The sequence below is a fragment of the Macrobrachium rosenbergii genome, chromosome 20 (assembly GCF_040412425.1).
Source record: "Macrobrachium rosenbergii isolate ZJJX-2024 chromosome 20, ASM4041242v1, whole genome shotgun sequence".
Taxonomy (NCBI): Eukaryota; Metazoa; Arthropoda; class Malacostraca; order Decapoda; family Palaemonidae; genus Macrobrachium; species Macrobrachium rosenbergii.
The window spans coordinates 41,328,066-41,347,500 of NC_089760.1; the positions used below are offsets into that span (position 1 = coordinate 41,328,066).

At 34.5% G+C, this 19,435-nt stretch overlaps 2 protein-coding genes across 3 annotated transcripts in view; both read right to left on the reverse strand.

The window, feature by feature from the left end:
* Window positions 1-8,343, reverse strand: part of LOC136849311 (reticulon-4-interacting protein 1 homolog, mitochondrial-like) — a 96,510-nt gene extending 88,167 nt beyond the window's left edge. Inside the window, exon 1 of one of the 2 annotated variants that reach the window (XM_067122656.1) lies at window positions 8,219-8,343. The gene's annotated coding sequence lies outside the window, so the exon portion shown is untranslated. The remainder of the gene's footprint in view (window positions 1-8,218) is intronic. The other variant, XM_067122655.1, reaches the window with a different exon arrangement.
* COX6B (Cytochrome c oxidase subunit 6B) overlaps window positions 1-19,435 on the reverse strand; it is a 526,203-nt gene that overhangs the window by 97,907 nt on the left and 408,861 nt on the right. The window lies entirely within an intron of this gene.

Sequence of the window (19,435 nt, forward strand, 5' to 3'; positions counted from 1 at the left end):
AGAATAAAAATGGGAAAAGTCACTGATATCTTTCTTTTTAATCTTACTCGACATTTCTTTTTTTTTTTGGAATGAAATACCTCAGGCGATTGAAGGTCGAATCACTCGGGAAGTAATTCAGAAGAGAAATGGTGGAATTCCTTTCAATTCACGGAGATTTATTGCTACAATGTGTCATTCATATGCATACTTATGGATACTTAGTGAACCCATTTTATTATTGATGAAGACTGTATAATATATATATATATATATATATATATATATATATATATATATATATATATATATATATACATATCTATATATGTATGTGTATACTGTATAAATATATATAATAAATATATATATGCAAATGACTAAAAATAACATTAATAAAATGGTTACAAAGTAAAGAGTACAATTTACTTGGAAAACCATGAAATATTAATATTCTATGAGAGAGAGAGAGAGAGAGAGAGAGAGAGAGAGAGAGAGAGAGAGAGAGAGAGAGAGAGAGAGAGAGAGAGAGAGAGAGCATTCCATCCTGATCCACTACTGGATTGCTGTGTAAAAAATTCAGGATAAGTTCCCTAACTTTTGCAAATTTGATCAGAGCAGAGAAAAATGGATATTGAACCTTCAAATATTGACGACTGGCGTCACACAGCTCTTTGTTCTGCCAACTTTAAACTTTTAGAGGATTCAGAACGCTCTGGTCCCTGAAGTGCATATGCAAAACACCAGTGTGTATACGAAAAATGGGTTATCTTGGTGTATGTATATGATTATGTTCCTGTATGTCTGTATGTACGTATGTAAGTATGCATAGCTTATATATATATATATATATATATATATATATATATATATATATATATATATATGTATATATATATGTATATTATATATATATATATTATATATATATATATATATATATAAATATATATATATATATATATATATTATAATCACTTTAGCACATGATTCGTTTATCACACATCTCACATACAGATACACACACATATATTCATGTGTATGATTGTATATCTGTATACATACATACATATATTTATGTATTATAATCAGCAAAAATCATTCGTATAACAAAAGAGTTCCTCCGCCAGTAATGCACGATTTTGCCTCTGGGTGCCGTTGACTCACATTTCATTCCGAGAAGCCTGTTTACAAAAACAGGTCTTGGAAATCAGCTATTCTAAATTCAGATATACAGTTCCGACAAACCAATACCTCCAGTTTAACTTCACCAAGATTATCGGTCTCTCTCGTTTGAATGTATTCAGATAATCAGTGTATTTTTCGAAGTATGCTAGAAGTAACTTCTGCATACGTTTATCGGAATGAAATGGAATATAGCGTTTAGGCCAACGGCAAAGCACTGGGACCTATAGGGTCATTCAGCGCTGGAGAGGAAATTGAGAATAGTTAGGTTTGAAAGTTGTAACTGGAGGAAAAACTCGCTGCTGCATGATGAATCAATTGTTAGGAGAGGGCGAAAAGTAAGTTGGAAGAAAGAGAATATGAACGGAGGTACAGTTAAAGGAAAGAAAGAGGTTGCAGCTAGGAGCCGAAGGGACGCTGCAAAAAACCTTTAGTGATGCCTACCGTGCACCCCGTGAGGTGCACAGACAGCAATACCCTCCTACGGGGTGCATATGTTTATTACGTTCAATATATGACATCCATAACTCTACAGCAAATGGCCTCTGATTTTTTTATAACAGGTATCGCGTCTGGTATTAATATAAATGGATTTAAATTTAAATGAATGAAATATCTGATAAACACCGTATGATCAGTAAGGCTGCCTCAGCCAAAGGAATAACACGGGACTCATGCACAGAAGAAACATTGTAATTTTAATGTTTCTCTTGAACCTTTCTCGCAGGCAAAAAAAAAAAAAAAAAAAAAAAAAAAAAACGCCGAAATTTCTTCGAGTTCCAGTTTTCTGTACAGCCGCTACAGCACATAATCAAGGCCACCGAAAATACTGTAGATCTATCTTTCGGTGGTCTCGGTATAATGCTGTATGAACCACGGCCCTTGAAACTTTAACCACAGCACGGTGGTGGTCTATCCTATAGCGGTGCCAGAAGCACGATTATGGCTAACTTTAACCTTAAATAAAATAAAAAAATACTGATGCTGGAGGGCTGCAATGTGGTATGTTTGATGATTGGAGGGTGGATGATCAACATACCAATTTGCAGCCCTCTAGCCTCAGTAGGTTTTAAGATCAGGACAGAAAAATTGCGGACAGAAAAAAGTGCGGATGGAAAGACAAAGTCGGCACAACAGTTTCCTTTTGCAAAAAAAAAAAAAAAAAAAAAAAAAAAAAACTCGATAGCGCCGAAAATACAGTCTTCCACTTAATTTGCATAGATTCTTTTCTATCACCGTCTGTCGCCCCCATTTCATTTCATTTCTGTCATTTTGAGTTATAACCTCCTGGACGCATTCTAATGCGAACATCATTACCACATACTGTCAGCGGTAATGACTATCTCGCCTGTCATGAGACAAAACGTTAAACCATTTCATTCTGTCACAGCAGAACTGAATTAATCACAAATAAATGACAGCACATGACTTCTTAACTATTATTATATTATCTCCAAAAACATTGTTTTACTATAATTTCACCCAACACTTAACCTCTGAACTATTATTATCTCCAGGAACATAATTTTTATTGTTATTTCTCCTAATACACAATCTCTTAACTATTATTATACTATCTCCAAAAAACATAATCTTTACTATTATTTCTCTCCACAAATAACCCCTTAACAAATATTACATTATTTCCAAAAGTCATTAACTTTACTATTACTTCCCCACCACACAACCTCTTAACTATTATTAACATTATTATCTCCAAATAACATTATTTTTACTATCATTTCTCCCAACACACAACCTCTTTACTATTATAATATCATCCCCAAAAACCATTAACTTTACTATTACTTCACCCAGCACACAACCTCTTAACTATTACTGCATTATCTAAAAAAAAAAAACATCAATTTTATCAATATTTCTCCCTTCCTTTCTCTTCGTCTGGCCAGAGTGATCGAGCGGTCTATAAAGAAGTCGTCCAGTCTCGTGCAAAGGGAGGAAAACCTATTATTACACGGTTGTACCTTGATTGAAGAGCGCCATCCATTTGCTAGCACCCGGAGAATTCCCGTAATTGCGTCGTTTTTGCCGGTTATTCTAATAAACGGGCATCTCACACGTACGTGTGTGTGTGTGTGTGTGTGTGTGTGTGTGTGTGAGAGAGAGAGAGAGAGAGAGAGAGATATGTCTTCCGTTTGTAATAACTTCTGAGATACAGTCAATGATACAACAATGATTTTATATTAAGGGAAATCTTACTAAGGGAGTTTATTGAGAATATATATATATATATATATAATGATACAACAATGATTTTATATATATATATAAATATATATATATATATATATATATATACATATATATACATGTATATATACATATATATAATATATATATATATATATATATATATATATATATATATATATATATATATATATATATATATATAAACTTTACTGGGCCTCCTAAACTTCTCACATCCTAAGAAAAAAGAACTCAGATTTCATTAGCGTTCTTTGTACATTATCAGAAGAAAAGTGTAAGTGGCTTTCTTTGCCCAAACTTAAAACTTTTTAATTAGAAGACGACGACCTGTTTTCACAAGGCTTAAATTAATATATCAACTATCCATAGAACCGCAAGGTCCCCAAAAGGGGGAGATCTGAAAGGTTCCTGGAGTTTTAAAGAAGACTTCTTAAAAGTACTTTATGAAACGTGGACTTTAATATCATCGTTGACAATATTATGCAACAAACTGTACTCCTAAGTAATAATAATATGGAAATATTATGCAAAGAACTGCACTCCAAAGTAATAATGTGAAAATATTATGCAACAAACTGCACTCCCAAGTAATAATATGAAAATATTATGCATCAAACTGCACTCCAAAGTAGTAATATGAGAATATTATGCAACAAACTGTACTCCAGAGTAATAATATGAAAATGTTATACAACAAACTGCACTCCAAAGTAACCATATAAAAATATTATGCAACAAACTGCACTCCAAAGTAATAATATGAAAATAACATGCAACAAACTGCACTCCAAAGTAATAATATGAAAATATTATACAACAAACTGCACTCCAAAGTAATTATATGAAAATATCATGCAACAAACTGCACTCCAAAGTAATAATATGAAAATATTATGCAACAAACTGGACTCCAAAATAATCATATAAAAATATTATGCAACAAACTGCACTCCAAAGTAATAATATGAAAATATTATGCAACAAACTGCACTCCAAAGTAATAATATGAACACACTATGCAACAAACTGCACTCCCGTGCAATAATATGAAAGTATTATGCAACAAACTGCACTCCAAAGTAATGATATGAAAATATTAAGCAACAAATTGCCCTCCCAAGTAATAATATGAAAATATCAGGCAACAAACTTCATTCCTAGTAATAATGAGTAATATTCATAATGTAATGCTATCCATAATTGTATCTCTTTGTACTTTCTCTTAAAAGTCTTCTAAATAAGAATCATAATAAATAAAATAAATTTTTCTAGCCATTAATAAAACTCAATATTAAAAATAATTGGTTAGCAAACACAAAATAAACTGGTTAGAAGAATGATTATTCTATTATTTTAATGAAAATGAGAAGGAACCCAGAAAATGGTCATAACATGTCAATAATTAAGCTTCTGAGAGAGAGAGAGAGAGAGAGAGAGAGAGAGAGAGAGAGAGAGAGAGAGAGAGAGAGAGAGAGAGAGATAATCATACTACTGAATATATAAACAAATATGTTTTCAGCTAACCACTCTCCATATCATGATTTTTTTAAAAATGAAAAATTTTACTTAATGTTGGTAAATTTTGAGAGAGAGAGAGAGAGAGAGAGAGAGAGAGAGAGAGAGAGAGAGAGAGAGAGAGAGAGAGAGAGAGAGAGAGAGAGAGAGAGCTAATCATATTAATGAATAAATAAACATAACATGTTTTCAGCTAACCACTCTCCATATGATTTTTTTTTAAATGAAGAATTTTACTTAATGTTAATAAATTTTGAGAGAGAGAGAGAGAGAGAGAGAGAGAGAGAGAGAGAATCAAAATAATGTACACAAGAACAAATATGTTTTCAGCTTCATTATTTCATCTCCTCAACAACAACAACAAAAATTCAAAATACAAATAATATAATTACACCAATAACGACAATAATATTAAAATCCGGAATGTAATCGCCTCGGAATCCCAGTCCGGTGTAAGCTTGATGTAATCAGCATAACAAGCAGCATTACAATTTACACTCATCAATTATCAGTAGCTCCAAGCATACAAAGACTGTCACAATGATTATGCAAATACAGCAATGCCATCCTGGGCTCATCAATATTCATATGTATATGCTGGGTTCGCTGTTACCAGGCCCATATTAGCAAGTAATCCCACTGGTAAATTCTTGAGATGTATGCTAGTACTGCACCAGCCCGTGTTATTTGCCATGCCCCTAGGTTAGGTTAGGTTAGGTTAGGTTGGTTAAGTTAGGTTAGTACCATTAAAGTAATTTGGGTGTGGGAAACATAATAAGATTATTTTAAAGAAAATTCTATGTTTAGGTTTTAAGTTATGGCGTCCTGTTTTTTTCAGGGAAAGGTCACCTAGCTGACAATTCGTTAAATATTTGAGTCGTGAAAGGAAAAATATCAAGAGGCGATTTTTACAATGAACAGTTATTAATGTAACTATGTAAAAATTAACAGGCAACTTTTTAAATTTATTTGGGAAATTCAAGGTGGATTAGACTTGGCTAAATAAGGAAATGTTTGGTGTACTTGAAACTTATGTGACTTTCAAAGGTGGACAATGGTTATCACATCTCTCTCTCTCTCTCTCTCTCTCTCTCTCTCTCTCTCTCTCTCTCTCTCTCTCTCTCTTCTCTATATATATATATATATATATATATATATATATATATATATATATATATATATATATATATATATATATATATATATATATATATATATATATATATATATATATATATATATATATATATGGACTGTCAAAGAAGAGTAACAAAAGCACACAAACAGCAGGCCACCAATAAAAAAAAACACTTCTCAAACGTATTGCTTGAAAAAAAAAAATCCTTCACTGAAATTCTGACAGAAAAGCATAGGCTAGTACATAATCCAAATGCTTATATACTCTGCAGGGGCCGTCATTATCCTCAGGCTCTAACATTTCGGTTGGCAACGCTGTTTGTTAGGTAGCTCAAGTGCAATAATAAGGCAAAGCTGCATTATTCATGAAAGTCACATTATAATGGAGAGAGAGAGAGAGAGAGAGAGAGAGAGAGAGAGAGAGAGAGAGAGAGAGAGAGAGAGAGAGACAACCTGGTGTTGGCAGTGGATACCTTCCTCCTTTTCTCGTTTAACTTTAGGGGAACATTTTCAGAAGGGGTTATCATGAAGCCGTTAATGGTCATGTTTTTCGAGAGAGAGAAGTTACGATGCACACGTTTTCTTTTTTAAGCTGTTGATTTTTGCGCATTTCCTGCACTGGCTTTGACAATAACAGCAATGGACACGTTGGTAAGTTTGCTGAGCAATTTACTTAGGCCTAGGTCTTGTCTTGAGCTGTTCTTGTTCTGGTGAAGTTATGCTACATCTACTTTCTAACACTAAACTACTTTGGTCAAGATAATGGACATATGCAAGGATACTGTACGTAAGATGTTACCAGTATATAGTAGCTCAGATTTCATAGATAAACTCAGCAATGGTAATGAATTATGAATTGTGACAATAATAACATCTAAAAAATGTAAAAGCCTCTCAATTCTTCAGTTCTGTTTGTGGCATGAACGCAACTCTGTTAATTAAATGACTATCTTAAGAATTTACTTGTAAATAACTGTAGATTGTAGAGATCCTTCAATTATCAAAAGTTACCCCACAAAATCTCTATAAAACAATACCCTGTTCACAACTGTACTGTTGGAACAATACAAATAAATAATTCATTATTGGATAAAATGTTCAGTCATGACAACGCCATTCCAAAGAATAATAGATCATAGGATTAATTTTGCCCCAACTAGGTTAGAACCTGACACATGGGTTAGGTTAGGATGCATGAGTACATGAATTTACTGGCAGTGTAGGCCAGACTATATGGCGGGAGGGGTGGCAATCTGGAGGGTAAGATCCCAGGCTAGGCAAGGACCTGGAATTCTAGGTCAGGTAAGGTTAGAGTAGATCTAAGTAGTAGCTCTGCGGCGGCGATTTCCTTCTAACGACTTTTTCTACAGTTTTTTGGTTGCTAATTATGGATTTACCTTCAGTTTTTGTCGCACGAATGTAATTAACCCCTGAAGTCCATCCAATAAGGGGTTTCCGTACGCGATCTTCACAAGGCAGAGCACGGGTATGTCTGTTTGGAACGGTTCATATCCCATCCGGCAAGTGGAATAACTTTTTAACGCATGGGTACCGGCCATCCCCAACCCCGGGCCAGTATTAAACACGGCGAAGGGACATTTCATTTGGCCGACAACAAACAAATGCACCGCCAGTATCAGAAGCCCTAAAAGTGTAGAAAAAACCAGTTTCCAAGGTAAAAACAGGTGTGGAGCTAATACTTAGAATTACCAAGGTTAGACAATGTAGGTCAAGTCACATCTGGGGTCCTGGAAAAGGGAAGCTTCAGGAGTTTCACCAGTTTTGACAAATAACAGAAACAGTAAGACCATTTACAAAAAATCCTTGCTAAAGGTCAATGAATAATTGTTGGAAATGTGCACCAACTAGGTTAGGAAAAAATCACGACAGTTTGCATTGATATCATTGATCAATATAGGTAGAACTTACCAAAGCATAAAACATCGAGATAAGCAGCTTGAAAAATATACGGGTCACGTAGCTTAGCTAGAGAAATTGATATACCACAGAGGCCTCGTTAGGTTAAGCATAACCTACAAAAATCGGTCAAATTGGCTTAAAACTTTCACAAAACTCAATATTTATTTTGTAATGTATTATAAGATTAAAAATATTACCCACCTTACGGTTTATAAAGGCCTTACGCCAAGCAACAGTAAGTTTGTCTCACCTGAAATAGCACAGCTGAGGGTACACTAACTTATTTTCAAGGTCAACAGTCTCCTTACTAGGACAATATATTGTGTTTAATCTCCTGTAGAATTGACCAGAAAGCCTCCTTATCAGTTCATTATGGCAATGAAATCATTTGTCAATGAAGGAGTAAACTTTCACAATTTACGAAATATCTAAACTGCATTTTTCAAAAAAAAAAAAACGTTTGTTTACATTTTTCTTGGAGGAGCAGAATGAATAGTGATTGCCAACATTACTAAATACTTAGACAACTTATAAATAAAGTATTTCACAGGTGATTATGCTACTTGAGTTTAAAAATAAGTGTTTATATATTTTATGAAAAACTGTAATTAATGTTGATCAATAAAACTAAATAATCAAATATGACATTATTTCAGATGTTTGAATAGTTGGCGAACCTGTCGTTACTTCACTAGAGTTGCCATTTAAATAGGATGATTATATATGAAATGTTTGTTTACATCAAAAATTGAAAATAAACATCAAACGTTACAAACAAGTCGTAATTTGCCCTTGAAGTTCAAGGCTTTTCATCCTACGTGACGAAAGTAAACAGTAATTTCCTTAGTGTAATATATTAAGGTGACAAAAATAAGGTCATCGTTAGACTTTCAGAGACTTCACAGTTTTTCTTATTATCTATAAAGTAGATATTGTATTTCTATGTCTTACCTTGAGATGGGTTTATAATTGTATAATTTGAGTTGCACTGGGTGCCTGTTAATGCTAGAATAATTGGAATATGTGTTATTAATCATCAAGATATCGAGACTGGATGTGCAAAGTGTTTAAGAAATTTGCTGCACATAATACAGCCATCACGAATAGAGTCAACTGGTCTGTGACAAGTTATACTTTGAATGCTTTATCATATGGTTTATCACTTGTTTAAACGCATGCTCATCATCCCCTTAAAGTAGGAAATAATTGATGTTTATGGTAGAAAAGTAGTGGCGTACTAGTTTATGGATTTATAGAGTAATAGGGGTAGGAGTAGTTGCTACTAGTAGTAGTAGTGAATAGCTTTTTAAGCGACTCTCTTACTCGTCCTCTTATTGCCCCTGATTGTGCTTATATACGTATATTTTCTTTGTGGTACCATATGTTTTTTTATTAATATTTTCCTGGTTTCAATCTCATCCTTACACAAATCTACAAAAGTAAGATTTTATCCGTTCCTATTGTTGTTGTATAGTTAATGATTTAGAAATTCTCTAGGGTTTCAGTTATTTCACAATTATATATTTAGTGTCGTCCCCCTTTAATATTTTACTGTATGTAATTAGAAAATTAGAAAAGATTTGTTTCTTGTGACAAGTTGACATTACGAGATGGCGGGGAAAGTCGTCTATATAACATTATCTCTATGCTTTCCTTTGACAGCCGTCTTTACTGTTAATGCGGAAATATTTAGGTTGCTGGATATCTTTTAAGTGTGTTTTTAGTGTGACTGTGTAAGTGATTTGTTGAAGCATTGCTTGCATCGTCCAGCAGGCGCTTGCTGCTGAAGATAAGCTCGTCTACTTTACATAAGGTCAGTTGATACTGGAAGCTTAAGGCTACGAACACATGAATCGTTTATATTTTGTCCGACAGGTTTTCTTTTGTTTTATGTATGTATAAAAATTATTATAGGTATAAACCCCACGTGTGTTGTCACCCCCTGCCTTTACGTAATAGCCTAATATTCCTAAGATATTGCCTAGGGCACGGAGATCTTACTTGGCCTTGTGTGTACGTGTACATTTTGACCCCCATCTAACCTAGCATAGGGCACAGGATTCCTATCAGGTCGTGTGTGTGGGTGTGTGTGTGTTTTTTTTACCTCTGCCTGACCTGACCTAGAGTGCTATAAAAGTCCTAGAGTAAAATAGAGGAATGCATCCTAATCTAACCTGACTTGACTTATAGCATTAAAAGTCATACAGGTGAAAAACAGATAGGCTCTGCATCTTAATCCAAGGTTCCACGTTGGTTCTTATCTGCTGAAGTGACACTCCGTGTTTCCCACTTAGCATCGCATGTATGATATTCCAGTTGGGAGCGCCTACAGTTTAGGTGGCCAAGGCTGTGGTGTCGGTTTCGACTAGGAAACTGGCGGACGAATACAAACAAGACAAACTTTTCCTGTAGTGCCAGGTCCTGACCTAACCAGATGTAACCAACCTAACCTAACATAGGGCAGCGTGCCCTAACCAAACCTGATGCAAGTGGCCACAGTTCAGAAACAGTATTTGTGTAGATAGCCTATCTTGTTTATTTGCTGTCCATGTTATCAGTATCCGTAATAAAAATGGGCAGCCCATAGGCACCTCCCCTCCACCTCCCCCTTACCAGCCTAATCTGACTTTAATATCTTAGATGCTGGCAGCCAGTTTTGTTTGTTGTGGTCACCATTGTAGCCTACTATGACCAAATGGTGTCGGTTATAATGAGTTAACAAAATATTCCTAACGGAAATTTGAGTCAAATTTATCATAAACACATTAAAACTCTCATAAAAACGATATTTCTCAATTGAAATATCCTGAAATTAATGTTTGTCTAAATTGGGATATAAAACTGCGTTTTATATGGGTGTACATTTAATATAAATAAATATGTTCAGTGTTAATCATCCTTTTGATTGTATTCTGTCTTCGTTATTTCTGTTTCTTTTTTGTATTTATTTTAAGCCCCATCTCTCTCCTTATTTGATGCAGTCTATGCAGCAAATTTTATTCATTACTCCAGTCCCAACCACTATTTTCATAATGAAGTGAATGACAGGAGCAAAGAACAGAGTTGACACCTCATAATTATTGCAGATTTGCTTGACAAAGACTCCATCAGCATCATCAGATGCAATGCTCATATTTATAGACTGTTAGAGGTGACCACAAGGATTTATATTTAGATAAGGGATTAAAGTTGGAGCAAACCAAAGTTAAATGAGTTGGACTAGGTGAGTGGAAAGAGACCAAAGAAATGGATGTATTGTAAAAGGCAGAAACTGAGGTGACACTTGAGTGTGACACTTGGGGCACCCTATTTTAGGGGGTAGTACTTCCTTGAGGCTTTCAGTTGCTAGAAAAATAAGAGATCCTTCTTATAAAGTGAAAGATGTTTCAAATCCATTTTGAAGTTTTTGTAGGATTTAGTTTATAGTTTTAGCCTCACGGTCCAGCACAAGAGAACTAGGGTATACTGTTGTAGAGTTTGCTCATATTGCCCTCGAAAACGGTAGCATAAATATTGTACCATTGTATCCTCTGTGGGTTCTCCCCCTTATTGAATGAAAATTGGTATATTTTGCAAAGATTTTTATGTCTTTGATTGCTTTAAATGATGTCATATATTGTATTCCCAATCTGAAATTGCACGTATATTTCACAGAGCTTATTCTTTTTATATTATCTCTAGTTTGCAGACTTCCCCTAACTGTGGATACATTATTACTGTTAAATAATGATCAGATATCGTTCTTAGATCATGATATATATGTATAATGACTATCATGTATAATGCATTTTACCCTTCAGATGCATATAATTCTCTGTCCCAATCCCAACAGGGAATGGGGTCAGTAATTAGAGGGTAATTAGACGTGTGCATTATTATGCTTAATTAACCAGGAAGTTACACGATTTTCTGCAAACGAATCATTTGCATAAATCCACATTTTTCATCGCAGGTTGTTATTTGTAGTGTAATTACTAGCTCTGAGCAGACTTAGATTTTTTACTTAAGTAATTCAGTATGGAAATACATCAGCTTTATTGATTGCTTCTCGCCTTTGGGTTTATAGATCTTTCCTCGCTTTATAATTTATCTCTGTGTAATTTTTTTCTGTCGTCATTCCAGGTAAGTGACTGATGCAGAGTTGGACGTGGGAAAGATTTAACCATTAACTGTGAGTATATCAGATGTTTAAAATGATTAAAGCAGTATTGTATGATAAAAGACAGTATCAAGCTTATTTAAATTCAGTTAGGTGCAGTGGTACATTATACAGTGCTAATTTAAATTCCATGAGGTGCAATGGAACAGTATACAATACTTATTTAAATTCAGTTAGGTGCCGTGGAACATTATGCAGTACTAATTAAATTCAGTTAGGTGCAGAGGAAGAGAATAAGATTTAAAAGAACGACCAGAGTAAGTGGATAACGGATTTTCCGTAATTTTTAGGGTATCATAGTATGCAGAGCCTATGTAGACGCCTAGCCATGATTTTGCTCTAGAAGGCTACCTGTGATCTGTGGATGTTACAAATAGGCCTATATATCCTGTGTACAGAAGCTTTGAGATGTCTATGGAATGTTATCCATCCTGTTATTTAGTATTTCTGGAGAAGTTTTCTTGTACCGTTCTCTTTTGAAAGATGACTTTTCAAACTGAACTGAAACTTTATTTCCTTTGACTTTTTTTTTTTTTTTTAGCCAAAGTTGTGACATATTTCCAGATTCTTTTCCCACTCATTGCACATTGGGTGTTTGTGTGTTTAGCTCTGAGAAGTTTGGGTCATGTTTGAGATAATGAACAGAGAATTCAATAACATTGAACGGTAAAGCCTAATACAGCACTTGTTTGTATTTTCCAAGATATGTTTTTTTATTACTATTTTCATCCAAAGTGACAGAAATAGGAGGGGAACGTTTTGCCTCGAGGTCAGTTTGGACGAATTGACTTGCTTCTCAGGTCCAGGGGAGTAATAGTGGTGTACCTCCCATGCTTAGGGGAACAAATATGGTCTAAATTAAGTCAGTGGAGACTATTTGACTGGCTCCCCGCGTTTAATGGAGTAGAGTAGACCTAACTACAACGATCAGATAATTGCTGGTTAAATCATACAGGAAATGTTTAGTTTATTAAATTTCCTTACGTAACGGTTAATTTAATATGGCTTTAAAACATTGAAACTGAAATGCGTACTAATTGACCAGAGAGCGTGGAATCCCTTTGAAGTCGTTTGAAGCGAAATCTGGAAAGGTAGCGTTTAATAGATTGTAGTGATTATTTCTCTGATCAACGAAGCATGGTAACAGGATTTGTTGCATGTCGGATTTACTTTTAAAGAAATTCATTTGGAAAAGTAAATATAGGCTATGAAACTGAGTAGCGTTAATTATAAAGCGTGTGATGTTCCAACGTCACTGTGTGACGGTTACCATAAAGTAGAACTTATCATTGCCTTGCAGTCTCTCTCTCTCTCTCTCTCTCTCTCTCTCTCTCTCTCTCTCTCTCTCTCTCTCTCTATATATATATATATATATATATATATAGAGAGAGAGAGAGAGAGAGATCCGAAATTTAATCAATTTTGTTGTTTCGCGTCCTGAATCTACTCGACGGATGTGTGAATATGAGAGTACATTTAATTATGCAGCCAAGCTATTTTTTTACCTTGTTATTAAGGAACCCTCGTAATTTCTCTGAATGATAACTTTCATCTTTCTGGTCTCTAATAGAGACGGCTAATTTCTGTTAGCAAATAGAAAAGGAGTTAAAGAAAGACTTGCCGGTACCCACGAAGGAATAAATTAGTCTCATTAACCTCAGTAGAGACAAAGGATAAACTTGGCTTCATTTACCGTAATACTGGAATTATAAAGAGGAAAATAAGGTGAAAGAGAAATAGTACTAGTATTGTCTGGAGCGTCGTGAAATTCATGATTCTTTTTGACGTAAAATTTCATTCTTTTTATGGAATATTTCCATGAATTAGGAGAACTGTTGGAATGGTTTAATGCGTGCAGTGGATAATAGTTAGTTTATTACCTGCAGTGAATAAAACAAGGTTTAAATAAACTTAATTTTCTGAAGCCAAGCAGTTTATTTGACTATGTGGTTATGTGTTTACATTTCCAAAGTTAGCATTGTTCAGGCTGAACAACCGACCACCATCTTGGTAGTAGTCTTTAGCATGTAGGCTGATCTTATGCTGTGGTTGCCATTGGCTTGTGAGAGGAACTTATCTGCCAATTTAGGGGTATGTTCTCCCCCAGTGTTCATAACCCTCCATTAGTCTACCTTTCTGCCTTGGATGTGCATTAGAATCCCAAGTCACTGGGACTTTCTAGAGAAGCATTGGCTAGGGAGCACTGCTAAATACCACTACGGTAGCAGTCAGTTTAAATTTACTGACTTGGTTTTGTATATTGTTTGAGCATGTAAACGTCTTGCCATCCTGGTATTTCTACAGTATGTACAGTATATGCCTTTTGCACCAAAAGTACTTGACGTGACAACCAAATTCTGAAAGAAATTGTTATTTATAATTATTACTCTACATGTCTTTTACATTTCTTTCTGGATTGCATTTCGTTTCATCATCCGTTACAGTATTTTTAACTGATCCCTGTTCCAAAATTATCAATCCAAAATGTAAGAAAAATAATTTTGATTATTCACGACAAGCAGTAGTAACGTTTCTGTTATAACCGTATGATTATGCAATTGTATATTTATGCATAATATTCACCGATTGAATGTAGCCATGCATTTATGAATGAATATAAGGGCACAAGTTACCGTTAATATCAATATGTTTTACTGTATCTTTTAGTGTGTACAATCGACTCCCGTTTCGCTTTTGCTCTTAAGTTAATGATTTTGCTTTTCAGTTCTCATGCTTCCGTTATTGAGCTCTGCATCTTACGATTGCATGTCATGTTGATATTCATCAAGATTGCGTGTGACCGGTTAACTCTGGACTAAGAAGTTGGCCCGAACCAAAATAGCTCTCGAGTTAAACTTAATTACACTCATTAGTGAAATTCCTTTCTTAAGCACCGTATTTTGCGGCGTAGCCAAGGCGTGAAATTCGATCAATCAACAGATTAATGTACGTCGTGAAGTTCTGAAATTGTAGATTCCTTTCGAAATTGGCGTTAAATATGAAATATTTTATCAAGGTTGAGAAAAAGTAAAATTATTGTCCACCAGTAGAAAGAAATCGACGGGGTGCTCTAAAAAAATTTTGATGTGTCTCACGTGAGTAATGGGGCTTTGCCATATTATTTCAAGTGGTCTGCTTAACGACAGTGCTTCTGATAATGTAACTACCCTGGAAAATGGTGATTCCTGCTAGATATTACCCCCTGGATACGCTTTTAGTATCCGAGTTCCAATGAGGTCCTCTGGTTAGGCCTATGATGTAACGCATTTGGGAAGTGAATCTACTCGTGTTAAAAACCGTTCATAAGGACTTCATTTGTTAAATATATACTCTGGTTTATGATTGTTTGTTGCTTATTGCTTTGTCTGTAGTGAAACAGTGACAAACCAAGTAAAAAATGATCCGAAGTTTCTTCGGCGCAATCGAGTTTTCAGTACAGTGTATAATGCTGTATGAAATTCTCAGCCACGGCCCATGAAACTTTCAGCCGGCCGTGGTGGCCTGTGTTGTTGAGTTGCCAGACGCACGATTATGGCTAACTTTAACCTTAAATAAAATAAAAACTACTGAGGCTAGAGGGCTGCAATTTATTATGTTTGATGATTGGAGGGTGAATGATCAACATACCAATTTGCAGCTCTGTAGCCTCAGTAGTTTTTAAGATCTGAGGGTGGACAGAAAAAAGTGTGGACGGACAGACAAAGCCATCTCAATACTTTTCTTTTACAAAAAACTAAAAATATCCACAGAAAAGAACTCTGTTTGGATTGGTACACTGAATCCTTTTAGAAATTGCTGGAACTTCCTTGTTGATCTTTCATCAACCTCTCCTGAGCGTTGGTATAACTGAGCAGTTCACTGTCTTGGCTCAGGCAAGATTCCCCTGTGCATGATGACTGCTTTCTCATCCATAACCCATGAGACTTACCGTCTCGGGTGCTTGCAGTCATGAATTTAATTTCCAGGCGGTTAGTGAGAACCCTCTGTCCTCTCTTTGGTGTATTCTCTGTCTTGAAACAAACACTTGTAATTTGAAAGGAATATTTTTTTTTTAAATTTAAATGCTGTAGTTTTTTTTTTATATCTTGTTGTTTTCGTGATTTTAATTTTCTCCCATGTTCAGATGATTTCCCTTGGACTTAAAACAAAGAACTTTAGACTTCTGGACTTGAAGAAAGAGCTTAAAAGGTGTTTATCTTTGCTTTTGCAGTAATAATTGATGGTAATTTTAATGCGTAAATTTGTAAGACATGTTATACGTTTCTCTCTCTCTCTCTCTCTCTCTCTAAATATATATAGCCTATATATATATACACACACATACACACACACACATTATATATATATATATATATATATATATATATATATATATATATATATATATATATATATATATATATATATATATATGAGACATGCCATAACTTAAAATAGAATGTATTCTTTTAACACTGCAAGAAAACAAAGTAAAATCACCTTCAACCAAACAGCATTCCACTCTAACTTCACGTCTAAAATACTGCATTTAATTATTTAATTTCCAGCAAAACCTCCTTCTCCCAATAATTTTTCTCCCTTCGCGACTCAAAAACACAATTTTAAACCCCTCATTTCGCCAGACTAAAGTAGCTGATAACAAAGCCACGTAGGCCCGGTTACAGCTGCTTTGCCAGCTGCGCTCGTCATGAATATGAATCAGCTAAACATAGCGGTGTTAGCGCCATTAGCATAATCGCCGTGACATGTTGCCCGAACCATTGGAACCCCCTCTCTATAATTAATGGGCGGTGTTATGCGGATTTTATGAAGATAACAACGAAGTAGGAATATGCTACGTCAGCGTTTTCCGTTCCGCTGTTCCGAAAATAATAATTGTCATTGTCGTTACCAGTAGAGTACGCCAATGTTTTCTTGTTGTATTGTGGTAGAGAATTGAGTTATTAACGTGAGGTCTATATGTCAAATAGGACTGAGTAATTAACGTGAGGTCTATATGTAATATGCGGTTAAGTTATTAACATGAGGTCTATATGTAATATGGGATTAAGTTATTAACGAGATGGCTATATGTAATATGGGATTAAGTTATTAACGAGTGGTCTGTATTTGGTATGGGCCTGAGTAATCAACGTGAGATCTATATGTACTTTGGGATTAAGGTTATTAACGAGTGGTCTGTATTTGATATGGGCCTGAGTAATTAACGTGAGATCTATATGTAATGTGGGATTAAGGTTATTAACGAGTGGTCTGTATTTGATATGGGCCTGAGTAATTAACGTGAGATCTATATGTAATTTGGGATTAAGTTATTAACGAGTGGTCTATATTTGATATGGGACTGAGTAATTAACTTGGGGTCTATACGAATTGATTTCCTAATATTTGTAATTCAGGCAGCGGCGAATTGGAAGCTTAAGAGAGGCATTGATTAAATACCTTAATATGATATATGAGAAATATCAATTGATTATCCTTCTGAGATTAGAATTGGGAAGCTTTGAAGAACGCTGTTGTATACTGAGAACAAAATTTATAATTATTATGGTTCCACTCAAGTGAAAATGGAGTAATTAAGGTAGAAGATAATACTAACAATTTTTTTTTCACTGTACTTATATTCATATAGACTACTGTCAAGACAAAAGACATTTTTCCAAAATAGGATCAGTAGTTCATATGGAATGTGACATCTGCAAGTAGTTTGACTAAAGTACTCAAGAAGGAGAATATTGATTTTGTTAATGTCACGTGTGTTTATCATTGTACAGATTTGAAGAAGAGTTGATCTATGTCATAATACGCTGTGGTGGTACAATGAACTTTGATCTTTCAAGTTCACCATACTAGTTTGACCTATGAATAAATGAAAGTACAGTAATTTCGTTACCAGCTTGTAAGTAATTTCTTTGTTGGGCAAATAACAATAATCATAACGTTGGTTCAACAAGATTGGAAATGCCACAATGATTTAGATTTTAGAGGCTGTCGAAATATCACAGTGAACACAACTTTTTAACATGAATAGGATAACATTGGTTTATCACATCCAAAAACATACGATAACATTTCTTGGTCACATTCAAAAACATCGGATAACGTTGCCTTATCACATCCAAAAACATAAGACAACATTGCTTTATCACATCCAAAACCATATGATAACATTACTTGATCACATCCAAAAACATAGGATAACATTATCATATCCAAAAACATAGGGTAACATTACTCTATCACATCCAAAAACATAGGATAGCATTGCTTTATCACATCCAAAAACATAGGATAACATTACTTGATCACATCCAAAAACATAGGATAACATTACTTGATCACATCCAAAAACATAGGATAACATTACTTTATCACATCCTAAACATAGGTTAACATTACTTTATCACATCCAAAAACATAGGATAACATTACTTTATCATATTCAAAAACATAGGATAACATTACTTGATCATATCCAAAAATATAGGATGACATTACTTTGCCAGATCCAGAAACATAGGATAACATTGTTTTATCACATCCAAAAACATAGGATAACATTACTTGATCACATCCAAAAACATAGGAAAACATTACTTGATCACATCCAGAAACATAGGATAACATTACTTGATCACATCCTAAACATAGGATAACATTACTTTATCACATCCAAAAACATAGGATAACATTACTTTATCATATTCAAAAACATAGGATAACATTACTTGATCATATCCAAAAATATAGGATGACATTACTTTGCCAGATCCAGAAACATAGGATAACATTGTTTTATCACATCCAAAAACATAGGATAACATTACTCTATCACATCCAAAAACATAGGATAACATTACTTTATCACATCCTAAAACATTGGATAACATTACTTTATCACATTCAAAACATAGGATAACATTGCTTTGTCACATCCAAAAGCATAGGATAACATTACTCCATCACATCCAAAAACATAGGATAACATACTATCACATCCAAAAACATAGGATAACACTACTTTATCACATCCAAAAACATAGGAAAACATTACTTTATCATATCCAAAAACCTACAGTTACTTAGTTTCAGGGGTAAATTAAGTTGCTGTGAATCTCTCTCTCTCTCTCTCTCTCTCTCTCTCTCTCTCTCTCTCTCTCTAGGAACTTTCCTCCACGGGGAATGAATTTAATTTAGAAACAATGGTTTGTTGAATATTTTTTTCCCTCCTGCAGCGCTTTATAGAGCTCGTAAATTCCCTCGTCTCGGTAAGAGTTTGGGGAGTAATGTCCTTTTCAATTTTATGGT